Source organism: Lissotriton vulgaris, chromosome 5 (assembly GCF_964263255.1).
Source record: "Lissotriton vulgaris chromosome 5, aLisVul1.2, whole genome shotgun sequence".
Classification (NCBI taxonomy): domain Eukaryota; kingdom Metazoa; phylum Chordata; class Amphibia; order Caudata; family Salamandridae; genus Lissotriton; species Lissotriton vulgaris.
The window spans coordinates 1,415,457,543-1,415,479,062 of NC_141693.1; positions in this window are offsets into that span (position 1 = coordinate 1,415,457,543).

Genomic DNA, 21,520 nt, shown 5'->3' on the forward strand with positions numbered 1-21,520 from the left:
ATCTGCAGTCTTTTCTGGTTCTTCAAGTTCTTCTTCCTCCTCGGAGGAAGCCTTTTCTTTCTCTTTTTGGTGTATATCTATTACTGCTTTTCTAATTTTCTTGTACATACTGGCTATGCAAGTTCCCCTATCGTGTTTTCCTTCAGATATATTTTGACCCCACTTGTTTAGTGCATCTAATTCACTCTGATCTGTCCCAGGCCTGTCTCGTTCTCTTATTAGGCAATTTATGAAAAAACGTAGTATCTGTGCTTGAACGTCAACTTTCTGTTTCTCCATGGCCTCCTGAATACTGTCAGGGTCTTTCCCCGTCTGAACAAACTCATATATTCTATCTAGGCGCTCCTTCATTCCTACATAGCATAGCAGGAAATCAGTAGCAGATCTTAACCGTAGTGATGCCATCATCATTACATTGTCTTTACCGGGTACTGGATCATATCTGCAAACTGAAAGGTTTTCCTTGAATACATCAAGGCTGGGAGACTTGAACGTAAAAGGACTCCGCAAGTCCTTGAGCTGTAACCTGCGTGTCAATGGCGGGGTGTGTAGACCCCCGGCCGCACCCCCTGAGTCGGAAGCTTGGGCATCATCTCTCGGCGGAGTCTGTATCTGAACTTGAACTTGTCTTTTAGTAGGATCAGGTAGAAGTGGTTTCGGTAGATAAACTTTAAGTGCGGGAAGTGGTGGAGGTGGTGGAACAGGAGCTTTCTGTTGTGGTACAGGCGGAATTTGATCTTGGGGCGGGTTACCACCCCCGTCCCTGTCGTTAGGCAGGGCGCGGACAGGCAGATTGGTGTAAGCGGGTGCTACATCCTCTAGATAGGAATTCAGGAATATGTCTTTAGTAGTCTTATGCATTACTTTAGTTGGAACTAATGGTGGCGGTAGATTTTTCGGTATTTCAGAAATGGCCTCAGGCGAAACCTCAGCCGCGAGATACATACCGTTCACGAGGTTATTTCGTGCGCGGTCTACTTGCTCTGTTTTTACTCGGATCCCCTCGGTAACTAACTCGTTTTCTTGGGCCTTTTCTGATTCTTTAAGTCTGTCTTCTCTACGTAGTGCTTTTTCAGCACGCTTATGCTCTATGGCGTCTTTCTGAGATTGTCTGGCTTTCTTTTTCCATAGTACTTCCTCCACCTTCATGATGCACTCAGCATCCCATGTTCCGTTAACAGGCCATCTGTGTCTTTCGTCTAGGTGCTTAGTATAGTCGGCCCATAACTCTAGAAATAATATGGCGTCTATGCCATGCTTGTGGTACATGAAGTTTCCTGGAGTGTCCCTAGGGGGGATAGGAATTGCTTCCTCTAGTATCCCTTTCCTAGTTCCTATCTGCTTTAATTTGTCGAAAAACGGTATCTTGTTTACTTAATACTGAATGCTCAATCCTTACTACTTAATACTGAATACAGATAGCTATACAAGAACACAATAATGCACATTTAAAAACGGTCACACTCATACCACGACATTAATCACACGAAAAGACATTTTTGAAACATATATGACTACCCCCTATACTGGATATACTGCTAAACAGTACAGATACACTGTCTAAAAACAGTGCAGACCGGACTTGTGTACCCAAACCCGTCTAGATACGTCCCAGCAATGGTACTCACCGGGAAGCACGGAAACAGAAGGCCTCGGAAAACTCGACTGGACTGGACTGGACTCGGCTCGACTTCGGAAAACTTCGGAGAACTGGTGGGCCTCTTGACACCTCGGACCTTGCTTCTTTCGGCTAGGCTCTGGTCGGGATCCTCCGCACTCCTCACCGCCTCGTCTGGGTACTGATCGCAGTCTTCGTCACCTCCGTGGGCCAGAGGGAGATGCAGGAAATCCTGCCGGTACGCGTAGTTTCCGTCTAACTGATGGCAGGGGGCAGAGCTTGCAACGCACCAACCGGCGCGTGAGGTGGGGGAGGGGTCCCTATTCGGGCGCCAAAATGATGTAAATATATAATTTACCGTCTTAATTTCTATGCAGGTAAGTACTTAATCAATAATAACTCAAATCGGAAAGAAAGAACCAGAGTCCGTGGTGTTAGAGTTCTTAGGGGTTTTATTCCTCAAAAAGGAATGGTCAAGACCAGAATATCATGTTCTTCCCACCACAGGGGTAGAAGAAGGGATAGAGCGCTACATTTTATTGACAGTACATAGCTTATATACTTAATTCATTGTCATAAGAAACAGTACAGTAGGCGTAACAGCTGAGAGAAGACAAGATAACAGTATCCACGTGTTACTAGTACGTAATCAGAAGGCGTGGATTAGGCGTGAACTAGAGGTGTGTGCTAGAAACGTCACAGGTAGGTGTCACTAGGGGGTGGCACTAAACAGAAATGTTGCAATGTCAGCAGAAATCGGAAGCTGGGATGCGCGCGCAGCTGCATGACGTGTGATTGACGTGAAACTGGAGGGTGCAGGGGACTTGACATTTACACTGACGGAAAGAGACAGAAGTCTGGCATGTCAGATCAACTTGTACTTCTATCATATCTGATATCTGATGTTTGGGAACCATATTATCTGGACGGAAAAGGTCTCTGGGGCAGAAACTATTCTATACTGACTGTGAGTGCGTGTATAAGCGCCTAAGTGTCTGCATGAGAAGCGTGGGGGCATGGGGCCTTCCATGGGAGCACGGTAACAGAGGCTGTGAATTACTTGCACGGAGACAGGTCGGCCCTTTGGCCCTGTAGCTGAGGGGGATGTTTACTGAAGCTAGTAGGCAGGAATGCATTTTCGAGGAGCGGAACAGATAACTCGAAGGTTATAGTCAGTCTTGGCAGGCAGCAGGCTGAGCTGAGCGCGGTGGGCCGCGCTGGAAGTAAGTCAGAGTTCACGGGTACAGAGGCAGCCTGGGCTGAGGCTTTCAGAGTCAGAAGCCAGAAAAGAGGCTCGATGGCAGAAATTCAGGGCCTACCTTGCCAGAGCTGAAAAACATGTAAGGTACACTACAAAAAGACGTTGGCATAGCATACTTAGGAACGGACTATTTAACCCATTCAGGGTGGATCTGAAAGAGGACATGTTAACGTTGGACGCAAATGTATTTGCGTCTTCATAGCTGACACAGGAGGGAAGTTACATGCACTTTAAGCTGGTACATGGAGACGGTGGGGTACGCGCTAGGGAACACAACTTGACCAAAAATTTATATTTCCTCAGTTCCCTCTATGCTCCTTTTTTGAATGCACACATCTACAATCACCAGCAAATATGCACAATGTGACATCAATTAGGGGAGAAGTGCCTAGTGAAAAACCGATAGGAAGATCCAGAAACCATCTGGATGATAGACAGGCATGTGACTTAACATCAAGATCATCAAGTTCATGGGCGATACACAACAGCCAATGTAGCACACAGATTTTAAATTTACCACCGGCTGCTACACCGTTTACGGTAATTTTAGCCAATGTTCCAGCTTCTCCTCTGGGGGAAAACGAAACATGGATTTCATTGAGGAATAAAGCCATACACTATCTAGGGAGCAGAACCGGATTAACTAGCGTAATGTTTTGAGATTTTAAAATGGTGAGGAGGGTTGGTTGGGTTGGAAGCAGTGGGAACGTTTTTAAAGGAGACTGTGTCGTCCTCTCATTTGGAACACCATCCCTGGTAAGGGAAGTTGTATTGAGAGCTCGAGATGCAAACATTACCCATACTAGCATTAATGTTCTCCCTCTGTTTTTTTTACCAGCCTTAGCACCCTGCATGCCAAAATAGAACTCATCCTTCCACACAGTCCATTGATTGTCCATTTTATAATTTGGAGGTGTCAAATAGATTCGGCCCTCTTCAAACACTGGATGAGAACGATTGACTATTTTTCAGACAAGATCAGAGTGCCATCACTAAGGGGTACGACATACAGAGCGTCTGTGAAGCTCATCTAACTGACCAAAGTAGTTCCTTGGAAATTGAGCCAAAGGAATTGGACTCAAGTGGTGAAGAAGTTTCTGGATCAGCTCAAACAATTAGGGTTGAAATAGAACTGGGCGAGACTAGTGTTCCTAGCCGATATAAGCAATCTAGGAATAAACAAATTTGCCAGATCGACTCTGCCTCTGGATTAATATCCCCCAAAACTGTTAGTGTTCTCTTTTTGAACATAGCCGGTCTCCAAAGTAAAGTGAATAACACAGTTTGGTTAGATTTCATTGACAATTTTGACATCCTATGTGTACAAGAGACTTGGGTAACAGATAAAGTGCATATAAGTGGTTTCAAGGCATTTCATACGCGAGCGATTCACTCAACACATGAGAGACTGAAGGGGGGAATTTGATTTTATGTATCAAATCTGGTTGGGGCAACAAAGTCTGAAATGATAAAATCTGAAATCTATTATCAAATAGTATTGATACGTATAGATTGTAAATGTATCCTTATTATAATCAATTTTTATAATAATGTTGAAAAAGAACGGCTGGGTGCTATACTAAAGATGCTTAGTGACGAACTTAGTGAACTAAAGGTAACTAGTGACATTGAAATGATTACTATTTGGGGAGATGATTTCAATATTGGCTTATGTCCGTTAGCTGGACTTGCAAAATGCGGCGTAACAGTACAGGAGGATAATCCCTCGATTTATTTTGTGCACTGTAAAGGGGAGTCAGTAATGGGCTGGACACGAGGTTTGGGCAAAGCGGGTTTTATTTTCATGTACAGTTTCTTTTTTCGTAAAGTCAGTCTTTCTTTGGCGAACTCTGCTGGGTCCGTGGTGCCTACTGGGTCAGCCGCTTTTCCAAGGACTGTCTTGCCCGGGGTCGGGGCTTTTCGAGGGAGGCAATTCTCAGGATGACCGGAAAAAGAACAAAACAAAGAAAGGACTAATTACTTTCTGTCCTCGTTTTTATACTTGGAGACACCGGGGAAGTGTATGACACCTTTAGTGCTTAGCCTTGCCGACTTAGTGAAACGTAGTGAGGAAAGGGTATTTACAGGGTTCAGGGGGGTGCGGGTTCACTAGAAGCTGAGGGTATTGTACGCGGGAACAGTCCCCTTCTCCCCACCCAGCTCGTAAACTTGTCCCGTACCTGTCGGAGCCACACTCCTCGCTCGGGAGTGTGGCACGGCGCAACGCGGTCCCGTTGGCCTTCTGGCACGTCTGCTTCAGTCCGTAGTACTTCTGCTTCTTCCTGGGGCTCGTCTGCTTCTCGTCCTGGCTCGGCGTCCAAAGCTCCGTGGTGTCGCCGGTCCGTCTTCCTCGACTCCTCCGTCCTGCTCTCTCCTCCTCCGGTGATGTCACACGCCTCTACCTGGACATCCGGCTTCTTAACCAATCCTGTGAAGTACACGTCATTGTGGGAGGGGCCATCGTCCGAGACACATGGCCAGTTAAAGGGACCGGTCTGATTTTCTTCCGCAAGTGCGTGCCACGAGCACGGTTCGTCCTGTGGGGAAGGATGAAGGGAATCATTACATGTCCACCAGTCATTGTCCTTGCCGTCCCCCTGTACACTGGTTAACTCGGGCACCTCGTTACACTCCTCCCCCCCTGGATTCTCCCATTCGGGGAGAAGAGGCGATTGAGACAAAAAGTCTGCGTTGCCGTTGTCACGTCCCTTACGGTGTTTTACAACAAAGGAAAAGGGCTGGAGGAACAAGAACCATCTGAGTACTCTAGGATTTTGGGAGGAGTTTCTTTGCATCCATTGTAAAGGAGTGTGGTCCGTAAACAGCACAAAAGGACGACCTTCCAAATAATATCGCAGTTTGTCAATGGCCCATCTAATAGCTAGGCATTCCCGCTCTATAGTTGGGTATTTCCTTTCTCGTGGATGCAATTTGCGACTAAGGAACAAAATAGGATGCTCCTTTCCATCATCTCCTTCCTGTGATAATACGGCCCCTAGACCAATATTAGAGGCATCCGTAGCCAACGAAAATGGTTTTTCAAAATTGGAAGGTATTAGAACAGGACCTGTTGTTATAGCCCTTTTTAGAGATTCAAATGCCTCCTTGGCTTCGATGGACGGATGACTCAAGTGGGAGGGCTTTGATGACTTACTTACTTACTTACTTACAACTTGCAGTTGCCGCAAAGTTCTCAATAAATCGTCTATAGTATCCTATTAGGCCCAGGAATCCCCGCAGTTCTTTTTTTGTAGAGGGAAAAGGGGTTTGCACAATGGCTTTTACTTTGTCTTCCTGCGGAGCTATTACCCCCTCCCCTAATAGAAAACCGAGATATTTAACCCTGGGAAAGGCAGCCCTAGATTTTTTTGAGTTGATATGCAGGCCTGCTTTATCTTGTTCCTGTATAATGTTCAGTAAGTGGGTTAGGTGTTCTTCCCATGTTCGACTGAATATTACAATATCGTCCAGATAAACGGAACAATATTTAGTGTGTTTGGCCAGTACATTGTTCATTAATCTTTGAAAGGTGGCCGGGCCCCATGCAGTCCAAATGGAAGAACATTGAACTCATATAGTCCCTCTTCTGTGGCGAACGCTGTCTTTTTTTTATCCTCTTCTCTTAAGGGCACCTGCCAATAACCTTTTGTGAGGTCTAGTGTGGTTATGTATTTTGCCTCCCCTATTCTCTCTACAAGCTCGTCTACCCTTGGTATAGGGTAAGCGTCAAAGGCTGATATGGCATTCAGGGCCCTGAAATCCATGCAAAAACGAGTGGACCCGTCTGGTTTTGGAATCATAACTATGGGGGAAGACCATTGGCTGTGGGAGGGTCGTATTACCCCTAACTGGAGCATGTCCTGTACTTCCCTTTTCACATCCCCTCTTCTAGCTGCAGGAATCCTGTAAGGTCGTTGTTTGACTGTTTTTCCTTCCTCTGTCTGTATTCTGTGTTTGGTCAAATGAGTCAGACCGGGGGTATCAGAAAATATGTGAGAATAAGGAGTTATTGTTTCCATCAGGTCCTCTTTTTCTTTTGTCGATAAGTCAGGGTATAGAGGCAACTGCTCTAGAGTGCTTGTTTTTCTGTTTACAGGCAGACCGAAGTGTGTTGATTTAGGAGGGGGTCCTATCCACTTTTTTAGGAGATTGATGTGAAACGTCTGACTTCTAGATGGAGACAGTTGTACTCTGTAGGTGGTGTTGCCTATGGTTTCTACAACAGGATATGGACCTAACCATTCACTTTTGAACTTTTGGGAAGAAGAGGGAAGTAAGACCAATACCAAATCTCTTTTATCCAGTCTTCGCCATCTCTTCCCTTTGTCATAATGGAACTTTTGTTTACGTTGGCTCTGTTCTAAGTGGGAATACGTCAAATCTCTTAGTTTTCCCAACTTGGACTTAAGTTGTTGAGTATAATCTAACAGAGACCGTTGTTCCTCAGACTCTTCCTGTTCCCATGCATCTTTGGTTATCTCCAGAAGTGACCTGGGTTGTCTATCATACAATAACTCAAAAGGGGAGCAACCTAGGCTACTCTGTACCTGGGCCCGTAAAACATACAGGGCCAGGGGGAGAACCTTATCCCAATCTTTGTTTTCTACGGTTAGCATTTTTTTTAGTGTGGATTTCAGGGTGCGGTTGTATCTCTCAACGAGACCATCCGTTTGCGGGTGGTACGCTGATGTTCTGATCTGGTGTAAGTCTAGCATCTTACATACTTCCCTCATTAATTTTGAAACAAAAGGAGTCCCTTGGTTGGTAAGGATCTCCTTTGGGAATCCTACTCTTGAAAACAACTCGACCATTTTGTCAGCTACATTTTTCGTAGTGGGGGCCTTAAGGGCAAAAGCCTCTGGAAACCTGGTGTGGTAATCCACTATTACCAAGGTGTACGTATGTCCGCTCGAGGACCGTGGTAAGGGGCCTATAAGATCCATCCCAACTCTTTCGAAGGGTTTTCCTATGAGGGGCATGAATTGTAGCGGTACGGCTTGGGGTTGTGTCATGTTTTTCTTTTGGCAGACCTCACATTTCCTGCAGTACAACTCAGCCTCTTTATAGATGACAGGCCAGTAAAAGTGTCTGGTTATGTTTTGGGTGGTTTTTTCTGCTCCTGAGTGTCCTGCGGTTAGATGGGAATGAGCATAATATAGGATCTGTTCCCTAAAAGCAGATGGTACCACCAATTGAGGGGAATCTCCTGCCTTGCCTTCCCTATAGAGAAGTTCGTTTTTTATCATGAACCTCGGATATGTCAGAGAGGGGATGGTCTTACCAGCGTGTGCAGATTCCCAGGCATTAAAGAGGGATGTGTCATTCGCCTGCGCGAATCTAAAACTTCTATCCAGCACCCAAGGTTCTTTTGCTAGATAAGCAGCGCCCTGTTTAGAGGGGGAGGGAAATCTGTCGCTGAACAGTGACATAAAGTCGGGGTTATCTACGCCAAGTATGATATCTTCTGGTAATGAGTCTATTACTCCAACTTTGATTTCTACAGGGGCTCGGTTTTGTGGTTTTATGATCATCTGGGCCACAGGATATGGTTTTACATCCCCATGTACGCACCGGATATGCACCTGTTCTTTGGGTATAATTTGAGAAGGTAGTACTAACTTTTCTTGGACTACGGACTGGCGGCATCCCGAGTCCAACAAACCCATGATATAATTCCCGTTTATCAAGATACGTACATAGAAGGAAGGTCCCATCTCTGCGGTGTACATGACAGCTCTGGGGACGTATCCAACCTCCATTGGTTCTTCTGGAGGTTTCTGTTTTGGGCACATCCGGGCTGTATGTCCCCAATCCCCACAGTCAAAACACTGGGGTCCCTTAAATGGCACATTGTCCATCCGAAATGGTCGCGGTTTCAGGGGTGGAAGCGGTTCTGGTTTCTTTCTTTCGGTCTTGTGGGATACAGTGGGCTTGGTGTTTTTTTCTGAGTCCCATGCAAAAGTTCTAGGTTGGGCTCTAGAGTAGTTCGTGGCCATTTCTATGGCTTGCGCCACTGTCAGTCCAGAATGCTGGCGGAGCCATCTTTGAGTTCCATAGGGTAATGCTTCCATGAATTGTTCAAGGACTATTTGATCCATTATCTCTTCTTTATTTCTTTGATTGGGTTTTAACCATTTCTCGGCTGCCATCTTTAATCTCAAGTATAAAGTTTTGGGGTTTTCACCTGTTACCCCTCTTTCCTTTCTAAATCGTACACGGTACGCCTCAGGGTCCAACCCGGGACGGTCAAGGATAACTTCTTTAATTTCTGCATAAGGAGTGCTACCTACATGATTTGCTACTTGGTAGGCTGCTTGAGCCTCTCCACTCAATAATGGCGCTAGAAAAAATGGCCATTTCTCTACTGGCCAGCCACAGGCCTGTGCAGCTCTCTCGAAATTGGATAGGAAAGCATCCGGGTCCTCTCCGGCAACGTATTTTTGAAGTGCTACACCTGAGGGATGGGGAACAGTGCGGTCAGTGCTAGAACCAGGTACTTGTGCCACCTTCTGGAGGCTATCTATTTGAGCACTGATGGCATTTTTAAAGAGCTCTCTGTCTGCATCCGCTATGGTAATCTGGTTTTTTACAGCCCATTCCAACTTATCTTGTTCCTCTATTAAATGCTGGATTACTTGTTCCATCAGGGTTTGCTGGTGGGGGTCTGGTAATCTCACTTCTGACACCACTTGTAAAGGGGAGTCAGTAATGGGCTGGACACGAGGTTTGGGCAAAGCAGGTTTTATTTTCATGTACAGTTTCTTTTTTCGTAAAGTCAGTCTTTCTTTGGCGAACTCTGCTGGGTCCGTGGTGCCTACTGGGTCAGCCGCTTTTCCAAGGACCGTCTTGCCCGGGGTCGGGGCTTTTTGAGGGAGGCAATTCTCAGGATGACCGGAAAAAGAACAAAACAAAGAAAGGACTAATTACTAATTACTTTCTGTCCTCGTTTTTATACTTGGGGACACCGAGGAAGTGAGGGACACCTTTAGTGCTTAGCCTTGCCGACTTAGTGAAACGTAGTGAGGAAAGGGTATTTACAGGGTTCAGGGGGGTGCAGGTTCACTAGAAGCTGAGGGTATTGTACGCGGGAACAGTCCCCTTCTCCCCACCCAGCTCGTAAACTTGTCCCGTACCTGTCGGAGCCACACTCCTCCCTCGGGAGTGTGGCACGGCGCAACGCGGTCCCGTTGGCCTCCTGGCACGTCTGCTTCACTCCGTAGTACGTCTGCTTCTTCCTGGGGCTCGTCTGCTTCTCGTCCTGGCTCGGCGTCCAAAGCTCCATGGTCTCGCCGGTCCGTCTTCCTCGACTCCTCCGTTCTGCTCTCTCCTCCTCCGGTGATGTCACACGCCTCTACGTGGACATCCGGCTTCTTAACCAATCCTGTGAAGTACACTTCATTGTGGGAGGGGCCATCGTCCGAGACACATGGCCAGTTAAAGGGCCGGTCTGATTTTCTTCCGCAAGTGCGTGCCACGAGCACTGTTCGTCCTGTGGGGAAGGATGAAGGGAATCATTACATGTCTACCAGTCCATATCTTTGCCGTCCCCCTGTACACTGGTCAACTCAGGCACCTCGTTACATGCACTCAGACAGGGAGGGAGATGTTTAATGAGATTCTATTTTCATATGACCTTGGTTTTGCAAATAGTTTATGCTCCCCTAGAGTGGATTTTGGGCGCACCTTCATAGGCAGGGGCTTAGAATCCAAAATAGATTTTATAATTGCCCCTAATCGCTACGCAAATTATATCACAAGTTATAAAATCCCCAAAAATGTAACAAGTGATCATCTGCCTTTAAGTATTAACATTACATTCCCAACTGTCATAGAAAGACAACACAACAATCAAGTAGTTTGGACTCAGAATGTACAAATGGATAGACTGGATGGTTACACACTGCGTTGGTCCAGCTGCGATCCATCCGAGCTTAACAAACAAATTATAACCAAGGCTTACAACTCTATTTTAATGTATCTAGAGGAATCTTCTTCCTACAAAAATATATTGTTAGTATTCGCCCAAATTACATGAACTGTCCAAAACTTGCTTAGAGTTGAAACCAAGGACTATCGCACCTGTAGGAAGGGATGGTTTGATTAAAATTGCTCTAAAGTGTATAAAAAGTTGAAAGAGGCCCTACATAAAACAGAGAGAGATTTAGAGGAGATTAGAGAATGTAGGAGCAATATAATCATGCCAGAAGGTCACAAAGTAAGGAACTAAAAGAAGAAGCTTGCCCTGCAAAAAGGCTCTATAAGTAAAGCCAGCTTTTCTTTCTGGCAGGCGGTGAATTTTTATTAAGACCAATGCCCCCACAATAGCAGTGGCATTTGAGGAGAAGGCCTGGGTGTATTTCTTCTCAAATGTTTATAACTCGCAGGGGAGGACAGAAAGTGCAATAGATTGCGCGAGACAACAGGGGTCTGGGCCTTTTGTCTCTTTACCTATTGATTCTCAGATTGCACATAAAGATGTTATTGGGGTGATAAATGCAAGCAAAAGTGGTAAGGCCCAGGGACCAGATGGGGTGCCAATTGATTTGTTCAAATCAACTCCATCACTATGGACACCACTTATAGCATGGGTCCTCCAAGCCTGTTGTGTGAACGGCTTCATTAGTACCTGGTCGGAGTCGATCATTGCACCAATTTTTTAAAAAGGGGAACGTGCTAATCCTGCATGCTACCGACTGATATCTTTATTAGATTCCCTGATGAAGGTAGCAGGAAGGATTGCAAACATGGGCTGAAGAAAACAACATCTTAAGTGATGTACAATACAGTTTTAGATCAGGCCTAGGAGTAAATAAGCAGGTTTTAAATCTTAGTATCTTAACAGGAAAATATACCCAGGCTAAAGCGAGGGAGAATTTATTTGGCATTCTCCGACCTCACAGCCGCTTTCGACTGTGTCATACACAGTAAATTGTGGAACATTTTGATTGCTTTAAAGGTCGACCCGGTCCTGGTACAGTTCTTACACCAATTGTATATGGGGGCAACTGCCAAGGTTCGATACAGAACCAAAGGGGTGTGTACTGCATCATTTAACATGGAGACGGGTGAGACAAGAATGCGTATTGGCCCCTTTCTTGTTCACTCTTTACACAAATGCTTTGGAACAGGAGTTGGTGGCCAAGACAATAGTCTCCCTCCTCTACGCAGACGATGCAGTTCTGATGGCACATACGCAGATAGGACTGCAGAAAGCTCTTTTATCCTATACTGGCTTCATGGAGGACCTAGGGTTAAAACTAAATGCAAAGAATACCTTTGTAATGACCTGTGGGCGAGGGAGACAAAAATGTAGGAGTCTCCAAGTTGGGGGAAATAGGATAGACTCTGCTAATATGTTTACATATCTGGGAGTCCTATTTAATCGCACTGGTACCTGGGGCCAGGCAGTCAAGAGTAGGAGTCGTCTCTTTATGAAGTCGACCGCGTCTCTCATAAATTTTTCAAAACAATTGGGTAGAAGGCCCCTGGAAATTCTATACGAAATGTATCAAGCAAAATGTGCGAGTGTAGCTATTTTTGGGGTGGGAATTTGGGGTTTCTAGGATCCATCCCCCATTCAATACGTTGAAAATGCTTTTTTAAGATTTATTTTAGCTGTACCAGCTAGCTCACCTGTTTTTAACTGTCACAGTGAGTAAGGGATACCATATATTTTAAACGTCATTCAGGTTCAACCAGTGTTACTCTGGCACATAATTTGGACCTCCAGTTACAGGCCTAAACCAAGAAATAATAAGGGATTCTATGAAGTTGGATCATGCCACAAAGATGACCTGTTTAAAATATATAAAGAACTTCATGCATGACCTGGGGCGTCCAGAGTATTATTCCACCCCAGAGTCCTTAAATGCTATCTGCTGGAAGGAGTTTAAAGTAATCTGCATGACCCACCTTGAGACAAACAGACTTGTAATGGAGATGAATAAACCCGCAGTCGTCCAACATCAATTGACTGTAATAACATATGATATTCAACCACATACTCTACGCTATCCAGTGGGGTATGACAGATATATTTTAATGCGCTTTAGGTTCGGGACCTTTCACCGAATAATTAGCTATCCTTAGAGGAACGATTAGTCCAGAGAACTATATCCATGTACCTGTGACAATCTCTCCCCACAAACAACTATTCATGTAATTCTATTTTGTAAATTGCATGTTAAGGAAAGAACCAGATGACTCTTACCCTTGTTAAGATTGGGGGGATGAAGACAATTTTGACCGGCCTTCCTACACTTACAGCTATTAGATAGTGATTACTGCATTGGAGTTATGGGTGTTTTTTTTAAAGTATATTGAGAGTAAGGAAAAGTAACAAAGCTGAATGTTGTCCAAAAGTAAAATAGAATGTTCTAAACTTTGCAGGACTGTCTTATTTATTTATAATTTGTATCCCTCACAATAAAATGTTTGGATTAAGCCCACCTGTAAATGAATGAATTCTGGAACTGTATACATCTGTATTTTAGAAAATTTTACGATTTTTTTGTATCTGTTCACTTTTGTGATTTTATATGACTAAAATCGAATAAAGCTCTTTTTGATTTGATTTGATTTGAAATGTTGTTTTAATTCTTGTCTCTAGGAACACAATGCCTCATTTATTCTTAAGGACAACATCATCCCCGACCTCAAAATGGGTGCTTCAATCATATATATTATCCAAAAGATAGCAGCTTTAAAGATTAATTAAGGAAATTGATCTACCCCAAGATACCATTTCCCCCATTCTGCAATATCTCTGCATTCCCTAATTTCCGTTTGGCCAGGTCCAATTTATATTACTTGCAGTGTTCAAGAGCTGCTTCAGGGCAAAACAGTGTGAGTATAAGTAGAGCAGAATGATCTGAGTGGCAGTGGCACTTTGGTAGTGCATTGTGGGATTTGTAGTTTGACAGTGCAGATTTGTAATGATGATTGGAATTAGCTGGTTGTAAAAAAGACTATAATGATAAATGGTAATCCAGAATACCAATATGTACTTCCTGAGTCCATGCTGCCTGCTGTGACCAAGTTAATCCATTGCCAAACTCTTGAAGGGAGAGTTGGTAAGGTTTTAGAAAATATTGGTATAAGACTGGTTTTGAGCTGTAGTCAAGATCTATGTCAAATATATTTTTTTTACTTTTCAGAAAATCAATCAAGGAAAGCAAACATTAGTGACCGTGAGTCACATACAGGCCGGACTGGCTACCGGGCGTTTTTGCTGGGGTGGCAGGGTGGGGTTCACCACTGAGGGGGCCGATTTTGTTGCTGGGGGGCTGCAGGTGCTTCTAAATGAACAATGCAAAAGAAATAGTTTAAAAGCTTACTTTTTAAAACATTTGTTTTGCATTGTTTATTAAGGAAAGCCCGGTAGCCAGCCCAGCCCTGTTCACATAGGAATGTCTGAGGGACCATTCACTTGGTTAACAGCCAGCTTTTATTACTATTATTGAGGGAGCTGATCCATTAATGCAGTGTGACTTCTCCACTTTAGACAGACAGAAGTAACCATTTCAAAAACAAGATCCTAAAGCTCCTGTGTACAGCTTAACAAACTGAGCAAATGTTCCACCACTGTTACAGACCAGGGGACGTATTATGGTAAATGCAAAATGTCATTTTTGCGCCTGGCACACCTTTAAAAGGTGCACCGGGTGCAAACAATGAAAATGCGCTCTATTACTATGAATGCGCTGCCCCAAGGGCAGTCGCGAACTTGTGCTGCCTAAAGGGCAGTGCATTCCTGTGAAAAACGGAGCTTCTGCTTTACAGCACTCCATGTTTTCACAGTGCAGGCAGCAAACTGCACATTTGATGAGAACTAGAGATCTCCTTGCAGGCGGGTGTAGTTATTGATGTCTGGGGGGGTCCATGGGACCCCATTTCCCTCCTCCAGAGGGCTGCCATCAGGGGGCTCACTGACAGTGCTCCACTTTTTAGATGGCGCACTCTCATTATGCCTCCTGAGGGCATCGTTGCCTCTGCACTCACGTCTATAATAGGGATTCCCTCATTTGCATGTAGCACGCCCCCATGCAAATGAGGAACGCCTCCTGCAGATAGCGCTGGTGGTTGATGTGCACAAGTGCTATCTGTATTATAGAAGGGGGCGCACAAGCATCTGCGGCACCTTCTGGCATACCAAAGTGTCCCAGAGGCGTGCAAAGAAGGCGCAATTGCCTGTTGCTTAATGTAATACGGCCCTCAGAAGCTTCAGGTGTGGTTGAGAAAATGAACGGAATGATAAAATCCAAGCTAGCTAAAGTATATGCCTCAAAGCCCTTGAAACACTTGTACTTAAGGGCATTAGAAACGCTCTAAAGAAAAAACTGGCCCCTCTCCACATTACATCCTTTTAGGGAGAACTATTAGAATCCCATGCATTCCCTCAGCACCACTTTTATCAATAAGTGATGCCATTGTACTAGACTACTGTAAAAGCCTGGCTGATGTATTGATCTGTGGTGGAAAGCCCCCTCCATATAATTCTTGTTACGAATACTGTTGTGAATTATATGCTGGTGTCCTACAGTGGAAGCATACCACTCACATGGCAAAGGTTAAGACTGCAAATGAAGAAGTGGTGACAAAAACACTGATTCACAGTGTCAAGCTTGACTTTGCTGTGTGGATCTAGAGGGGGAAGAAGGAGAAGTTGAAGAGTGGGCGAAGAAAACAAGAATCATATTCAAGAAAAAGAAACATCAAACAGCAATATCACGAGCGACAAGAACGAGACTGAAACTCCAACTGAAAATCGAGGAGACATTTGGGCTGAATCAGTGAGAAGAAGCTAAATATTGCACTGGAATTCAGCGTCCATCGGAGAAGAGCCAGAGACAATTAAAGTATATTCTGAAAACAGAGAAAATTATTTAACCTGTACTTAAAAGACCGACAAGAAAGACCAAACAAAAAGTATGCATCACCCGTGAGGACTTCTTTATCATCAGTTTCCACACATATTAAGAAGTAGATGTGGAAGTCTGTGAACTAGCAAATTGCTACTAGTTCATTTTTGAGAAATATTAGAAATCGGGTGTCTGGTTGGTTAGGACGTAAGCCTAAGCCACGCAGAACACACCACTCTGGTCAGGGTAATAGATTTACACACCCAAGATAACCCCTGCTCACTCCCTTGGTTGCTTCGTAGGGCAGTCAGGCTTATCACAGATGCAATGTATAAGTGTTTGTAAGCGTTTGCACAAAACACACATACACCAGTGACACACTAGGCACACCACAAAAGAGACTGCACACAAGGTTATATAAAAATAACATTTGTAATATGTACACCTAAACACACATTAGACTATAAATCACTGAGTAGCATGCAAAACACATTTAGACCACATAACAGAAATCAGTGCGCCAATATGAGCTTGTCATCACACAGATAGATCATGCCACATTTCCATAGATTGGTACTTTGCCATAGGGGAACTGATCATAGCACAGTTCGTCATATAAAACACTTTTACCACAATTAGGCTGTTTCCAAGGATAACAGTACTTGCAGGACTGAAACGCTATGCATAAACCCATCAGACTACCAATCACATAAAACACTTGTGCCTCTAGGCACTTCATAAAAAGGCATGTAACCACAGGCCATAATCACTGGAACTACTTTGCCACTAGGCAGGGGTCAAGGTTACATGTGTAGGGCACTAATATATAGATAGACATATTGCACCTGTCCTTAGAACAGCACTGCTGTGCATTTGAAAATGACCCACAACCTGGACCCTGGCCATCAGTGCCCAAACCACTGGGCCCAAATCATGCCGCCAGTGAGGCACCCACAGTACCTCTCGTGAATGCGGGCCCCAGGTATCGGAAGGGGGAAGTGCAGGGGACCCTGAACTACAGTTAGGGGCCGACGGTACAGTTTTACAAAAGCCAGAATTCCCCCATGGACTGGGAGCCCTCACTAGGGCCCCTGTATTAGTATTCCGAATAAGTGCACTGAGGGGCAGCTGCAGCTAGAACACACACATGTCTTCCCCGGCCTCACAGCACTCAGCTGCCTTGTGGGGAGACCTCGCTGGACTCTTGCCCCTCCTTCTCTTCCCTCAAGGCCACGGCCCACTTCCGCGCAAGCAGCACCTGCACCTGGCCGCCAGAAGGACTTTCCTCGCTGTCCCAGGGAAAGGGTGGGTCCTTGCAGCGGCGCAACGCCCACTGGGCTCAAAGGACTTTAGCCCCCCATCGTGTGTGGCAGCCCGGGCTGAGACATCTTCCCGTGCACGCACACAGCCGCACCCGAGTACTTCACAGATCTTTAAAAGACCATTTGATTGTTGATGAGGCTTTGTTGTTTTTCACTTCTTCTTAGAGCCCCTGCATCTCCACTCTGCATATTGCTGGAAGAATTAGCCCCCCCAACATTTTTTCTTAGCCTCCACGAAATTCGACTCTAGTTGCGCCTCTGGGTCCTTACGCTCTTGCTACCACGGCCGCCGGCTGCCTCGCGGTGACGTCAGGGACTCCTGCGCTCTCCCAGGCATCGGGCAGGGCTGCACATGTTTTGGCAGATCTTCTTCTCCTCTGGTACGACACTGCCTCTCTTTCCGCAGGGAGGGGGAGGGGAAAGTTTTGTGGCACTGTGCGGCAGAAGGGGCTGCCCACACTGAAATAAAAAGGGTATCTTCCAGATTCTAAACTTGCAACCCACCCCTTTTTCTCTTTTTCTTTTTCCAAGAGCATAGAAATAAAGCAAGGCGAATTGCCTAAGTTTTTTCTCAAAAATTCCTTCATGAGATACACATTTGTTCTAAGTAGGATAAAAAGAAATTGATCCAGGCTGGAGAGGTAAAGAATGCCCAAAGATAATAAACTTTTACTTTCATTTATTCATATTCAGGTTTACAGTAACATACTCGGCAAATTTGGCTAGGCTCTTTTCATGCCTATATTGCATGGTACCAACTATTTTTTTCCTAAGCAGTGAAAAGGAGATCCCTGAAGAAGTCACAGGACCAGTTGCAAAATCTGCAGAGGTGCCACAGTTTTAGAAAAGTTGCCCCAACTATTTAGGAACCAATAAATGTTAATTTTAATGTTAATGTTAGGTGGTGTTTTATATAGTGCTCGGCTACTCCGGGGAGTGTCCCGGTGCTTTATGACCTACAACAGAAGCAGAAGGGGCAGACAAAAGGAAGACAGGGCCTACTGAATAAATAGCCAGGATTTCAAGTCCCCTTCGATCCAAAGAATTGAAAAAAGGATGACATTTTAATTTTAAGGTTGCCCCCATTGGACCCTTGTGAGAACGAAGTAAAACACTTGATACATCTTGCCCTTAGACTTTGGGATTCCCGGTGTGTTGTGTTTTTATTTTTAACAATAGGAAGATCCAACTACGTAGGTCCACCTCCCAGTTCATAATACCCTTAACATAAACAATTACAAAACACTTGAGATTATTTTCTGCCCAAAAAGGTCCTTGGTTACCAGCCAGGGCCTGGGATATCTTAACTGGTACTTATTGGTACAGGGCATGGTGTTGGTATTATCTGCACAAATTAGAATTTCCCTATCCTGGATATTTATTTGGAAATTAACAGCAGAAGAATGTTGCCCTGGAAACACCACGGCATGCTTCCGCAAGACGAGTTACACACATTGAAGGTAGTGCAAAAAGAGAAAAGGGGCATTAATAACAAACGAAAAAGGACCATAGGAATAAATAACGACAATAATAGTTATTGGAGTTCATCGTGAGATGAGTGTTCCTGATGTACTCCAATAAGGAACTTCCAATAGGCATGACATCAAAACCCTAGATACATGACAAGTGCCTCCTGTAAGGTGTAGCCAGTGTTTGTCCTGTCCTGTAGCACTATAGCCAGAGTCCTTGCAGCTCTACTGATGTACTCGTGATTACCCAGCCTCCATGATTGTTACTAAAAGGAAGTCAGCAAGGGTATATAGGAGGGCATGACATGAACAACTGGGAGACGTCTTCCATCCACCAGCCTCAGCACATGACCTAAAATCATGTGACTGTGGGGAACTTGCTATTGGTTCCTGTACCTAAATCTGTAAATATGTGTAATGTAAATGTACATGTTGGCACAAATCTAACTACTGCTGAATCCCGCTCCAATGTAATGTTGTTATCCCTTCAGCACGTTCCATTCTTTGCCTTTTGAACATTGTTTGAACGAAACTCAATATGCACAGCAGTGTTCAAACAAGAGAACCTCATAATCAGAGGTGCTACTTTACTTTGTGTCGATTGAAGTGTCGATTGAAGTGAAAAAAATACAAGCACTGTATCAAAACCTTTCTTACTGACAATTTCAGGTGCACCTGATACTACTTCTCTCTCCAGAAATGATTGGTCTAGGGGCAAGAGTTTACCTTTATATGATGGCCATTTGGTGAGGTTGGCCTACTCCAAAGCACAGCATTTATCTTTTATGTCCCATATTTCAGTTTTTTCCGATCAATGTAATTCACACAAAGAACCGAGTGATGTGGATCCAATTTTCGCTATGATTTTTCCTCATCCATAAGATTTGCCCCTGCATTCCCTTGGAGTGAGGCATCTCCCAGCCCATAACTAGTCTGTATATTCTGGTCTTCTTACTTTCGTTGAATCTCCTCAACTTCAACAACAGCACCTGCAGCGCAGAATAAACACCTATTCAGGTGTGAGAGTGAAAGGCTGATTTCCAAGAGCGCATTTGTATTAGTGTTTTCCAACAATTATTATAAAGCATTTTTAAACTGGTTTATGACATGTTAGTGCATTCCAATATTAAATTTCTTTCATTGCTTGAAGAAGACCACTGGAGTGAATCCCCTCCATGGACTGAAACGTATTCGTCAGCACCTACGGTATGACGTAAACACTTAAAGACAACACTATACTGTCAGCAAAACTTCTGACTGCAGTGTATTAAATAAAGAGGTGCTGACAATCAGAGGTCCATCCGCCATACTTGGGATTGACATACCCAAAGCTGTTAGTGAAAACCCTCTGCATGTGATTTATTGATAGATAGTGCTGAACGAAGGCATCTCTGTATCAAATACAACATAATTATTGTGTGGATAGCCTTTACAGATTGTTTTTCAAATCATGCCATCGTCCGTTTCTTTATTAGGCACAATAAAAAGTTCCTGCCCAGTATCACCTAGTTCCTGCTATGATTACAAATTACATTCATTCAGATGATTTCCCTACCATAATATTTGGGTGGGCAGATGCACCAAAAGACTGACCACAATAAATGGGCGACTGAGAGGCGAGCAGACAGTAGTTCTTGGGACAGGCAGTAGTCGGATGTGTTCTCAAATGGGACTTATGATTTTTTTGAAGAAGCACTAAGTTGCATATTAGCTTTTTGTGGCCATGTTTTAATTTTGCTATTCGACCTATGCTTTATAAGGTCACCTCCAAAATCTTCAGTCCCAGGGGTTAGAAGGCCTGCAACGAACAACAGACCACGATTCCTATGTTTGCATTCCCAAAATGGAAACTGTTCTTTAAAGCAACTAGGGCCCCTTACAGGAACCAGTGCTGCTTTAAAAAAACACAAATCCCATGTGTGAGCACATCTAGCTACTGCCTGCTCTCAGTCGCCAACACCATTCCCAAAGAGGAAGCTGTCCAAATAAAACAGCTCTGCCTTTGTTGAAACTATTATCAGCACCTTCGAGGAGTCAGGAACTTTTCATTGATTTGCAATCATTGTTATATAGCATTCCTAATCGCAATAGAGAGGGGAACACCCCTTTCATGCTCCTTTCTTAATTAATTTTGTAATGTATCTGTAAACCCATTTTGAAAGTCTAAATTGGCTTTCTGACTCACTGATTGTTTAAGTACATAATGAAAATACATGTTGCGGTTGCTATCTCTGTGAGTTTGTCATTCTTAAGGTTCCTGAACAAAAAATTGCTTTGTACACTTCACTCTTTGTTTCTTACAAACATTTTGAGTTTAATTGTAAACTCTAATTTCGTTTGTCTATTCATGATTGCTTTCCAGTTCACTGGCTGTGATTGACACCTTTGCTACTGCAACGAGCTGCTTTTTAACCACATTGTATTGTTTTGGGGTGTTTAAGGCAGTTTGTGGTTATCATGCATAAAACGTGACTATGATTTTTGCTTCCCACTATGCATCAAAGCAAAAATGAAAACAGTATCAAGCAAACGAAGGATAATAAGGCTCAGCTAAAGCTCCTTTGCTTGCTTTTATTACCTGCGTCACCTTAGGCCTCACAGGATTAGCACCTGCTTATCCCAATTATGTGACTTGTTAATGAGGAAACGATGGTATATTTGTTAATCTTGTGGCTCTAATTGCCACCTCTGTATTAGAATAATCCGCCTAGGCTCATCTGCACTCTAACTCCACGGCACAGGAGAGAGTTCTCGTGCGAGTTTGCACTTTAGTTTATTATCGTCCAATGAGATTGACTCACTGGAAGCACCATCTGAAATATTAATCTCCTACAAAAAGCATAAAGATGCAATACTTATGTGACTAAAAACTAAAGGAAAACAAACTATTTGTAGTTAAAACAAGTGTATCGTAAATACATATCGATTTGTGACAAAACACAGTAGTTCAAAGTCTAACAGTCTGGTATCCTTTCTCCCTCGGGCGTGTA